This window comes from Anabrus simplex, chromosome 6 (genome assembly GCF_040414725.1).
Source record: "Anabrus simplex isolate iqAnaSimp1 chromosome 6, ASM4041472v1, whole genome shotgun sequence".
Taxonomy (NCBI): domain Eukaryota; kingdom Metazoa; phylum Arthropoda; class Insecta; order Orthoptera; family Tettigoniidae; genus Anabrus; species Anabrus simplex.
In genome coordinates this window covers 58926007-58929184 of record NC_090270.1, presented here as the reverse complement: position 1 = coordinate 58929184, position 3178 = coordinate 58926007, and the positions used below count along the sequence as shown (strand labels likewise).

General features: G+C 46.7%; 1 non-coding gene across 1 annotated transcript; it reads left to right on the top strand.

Annotated features, from left to right (window-relative positions):
- The first annotated feature begins 2874 nt into the window (after window positions 1–2874).
- On the top strand, window positions 2875–2947 carry TRNAR-UCG (transfer RNA arginine (anticodon UCG)). The gene has a single exon. It is a non-coding gene; the product is annotated as a tRNA-Arg (tRNA).
- Window positions 2948–3178: the final 231 nt, after the last annotated feature.

The following is a 3178-nucleotide window of genomic DNA, read 5'->3' as shown; positions in this document are numbered from 1 at the left end:
CCTTCACATTGGTTTGAGGTGACTACGTTTGTAACTGGTCTTTCCCTTTCCGTAATGTCTTAACTTATTTTTATACGAGTCACCTCCATAGTTTGGGAATAGCCCCCGTTTCATCGGCCTAGTGCCCCTTAGGTTTTAAGAAGTCACATCGAGGAGTGCAAGTATTCGCCTCCTTTCATTTTGTGTTCGGGCCATTTATTTAACTGTTATTTCTTTTACACGAAGGCCCTATAGGTTGGGTACAAGATACCCCTGTTTCAGTTTTGTAAGCTGGGCGATGGAAGGCCAAGAAGTGTAAGATATTTTTGGTGTTGCCTTGAATAGGCTTGAAAAACTGAGAGCGTGTCAGCTCTTTTCAAGTGTTGTAAAAGTGCCTCTGGGAGGTGTGACATTGTCATTTTGGGAGCAAGTGCTCCATGGTATTAGGGGATTTCTGCCCTTAAGAAAGGTTGTAAGGTCGAGGTGAGAGCTCAGGAAATGTAATGCGAGGGGCTGGAAGCCCGGATTACTATACTGTCATTAAATATTGGATGTAATTGCCTTGTATAAACTTTGTCATGGTACCTGGTATGTTATTGTGTCTCAAGTAGTGAAAGGTTGTTAAATTTTTGTGGTTATTGATTGTTGAAACTCAGAAAATATAACCTTTGTTAAAGTTTTAAATTAATTTTGATTTGGTAGTTAGAACCATTCACCCCGGCACCTTCTTTCACCTCTGCTGATCCACCAACCACGGTAACAATTATTATTATTATTATTATTATTATTATTATTATTATTATTATTATTATTATTATTATTATTATTATTATTTATTTCGCATACCTCTTGGAGTAAGGAATCGGGAGCATTACAATGCGACTTGAGGAATTAGTGCAGCTGTAAGGTTGGCGTTGGTGGTGGTGGGGGGTGAGAGAAGACTGATAGTAGCTCGGTACCGTTACTCTGCCCCAACACAATGGGGGTGCGCTCGGCTGGACAATGGAAAGCGGCTGTGCTGCAGCTTCTAAAAATGGATCTCCCTACAGCACTGCAACTCAGTGGAGAAGAGCAGCCAGATTGAGTGCGGGGATGAGTGAACGTAGCACAGTTCTTGTTGTGGTGAACACGATGTGTTCCTTTAAAGATCTTCAGTGATGAAGACACTAACAATGAAATGGCGTATGGCTTTTAGTGCCGGGACTGTCTGAGGACAAGTTCGGCTCGCCAGATGCAGGTCTTTTGATTTGACGCTCGACGCGTCGTGACGAGGATGAAGTGATGATAAAGATGACACATACACCCAGCCCCGAGCCAGTGGAATTAACCAATTATGGTTAAAATTCCCGACCCTGCCGGGAATCGAACCCGGGACCCCTGTGACCAAAGGCCAGCACGCTAACCATTTAGCCGTGGAGCCGGACATGAAGGCACTGAAGAATACAAATAGCATAAAGAGAAATTAGCCAGAGGAAGAGGTACACCAGGGCGAGTTGGCCGTGCATTTAGGGGCGCGCAGTTGTGAGCTTGCATCCCGGAGATAGTAGGCAACCCTGAAAATGGTTACCCGTGGTTTCCCAATTTCACACCAGGCAAATGCTGGGGCTGTACCTTAATTAAGGCCATGGCCGCTTCCTTCCCACTCCTAGGCAAATGCTGAGGGAGTACCTTAATTAAGGCCATGGCCGCTTCCTTCCCACTCCTAGGTGGCCGTGGCCTTATAGTAAGTACTACCCCGGTATTTGCATGGAAGACAAGTGAGAAACCAGGTAAAGCCAATCCCATGATGCCTGAAGTAGAAATCGAACCGCCCTCTACTCAGTTGACCTCCCGACGCTGACTGGACGCCGTTCCACCCCTCGTAGCACTTTTCAAATTTTCATGCAGAGGTGGGAATCGAACCCAGGCCTCCGGGGATGACAGCTAATCACACTAACCACCACACCAAAGAGGTGGACATGGAATAATTTATCAAAGAAAAAATTCGGACCGCCTCTGTGGTGCAGTGGTGAGTGTAATTAGCTCCCCCCACCCGGAGGCCGGGGTTCGATTCCGGGCTCTGCATGAAATTTGAAAAGTGGTACGATGGCTGGAAAGGTTCCACTCAGCCTCGGGAGGCCAACTGAGTAGAGAGGGTTCGATTCCCTCCTCAGCTATCCTTAAATTTGTTTTCCGTGGTTTCCCACTTCTTCTCCAGGCAAATGTCAGATCACGACCGATTCCTTTCCTTCTTCCTTGCCTATCCCTCCCGATCTTCGCATCCCTAACGAGCCTCTGTTCAGCGTAGCAGGTGAGGCCTGGGCGAGGCCCTTCTCCATTGTATCCCCAACCAAATGTCTCAGGCTCCATGACACTGCCCTTGAGGCGGTAGAGGTAGGATTCCGTGCTGAGTCCGAGGGAAAAACCAACCCTGGACGCTAAACTGCTTATATAGTAAACAATAATATAAAAATATGAGTGCTACAATCACTGGCTTGGTCTCCCTCTACTTGTCTTACCCTCAGTTTGTACCATTGTTCTGCTAAGTAATTGATCCTCGTCCATTCATCATTAATGTAGGACCGAGCTCGATAGCTGCAGTCGCTTAAGTGCGGCCAGTATCCAGTAATCGGGAGATAGTGGGTTCGAGCCCCACTGTCCGCAGCCCTGACGATGGTTTTCCGTGCTCTCCCATTTTCACACCAGGCAAATGCTGGGGCTGTACCTTAATTAAGGCCACGGCCGCTTCCTTCCACTTCCACATCGTCGCAAAAAGACCTATCTGTGTCGATGCGACGTAAAGCAAATAGCATTAATGTAGGCAACAACACTCCTACCCGAAGAGTATAAATATACTCTCAGATTGTGTCAGCATATCCCCGTGCTTGTACTTACTGTCAGGACTTAAAGAAGCGTGACCGTGTGGCCTAACGGATAAGGCGTCGGACTTCGGATCCGAAGATTGCAGGTTCGAATCCTGTCACGGTCGAATATTTTTGCTTTCCTTTTGACTGAGAAAGCAAGTATTTCTTGGGTTTGAATAAACCGCTCAGAAGAGGTCATGAGCATCGATGTGAGATAAAGGCTGTCATAGATGGCGACGTAAGGTTTAGACATGACGTAATCGTTAGTTCCGTGCACCCTCTACCAATCAATCAATCGTCACTTATATTCTATATCACCCCCTTAAGGGGTGTAGGCAATATTCTGGTCTGTGGGA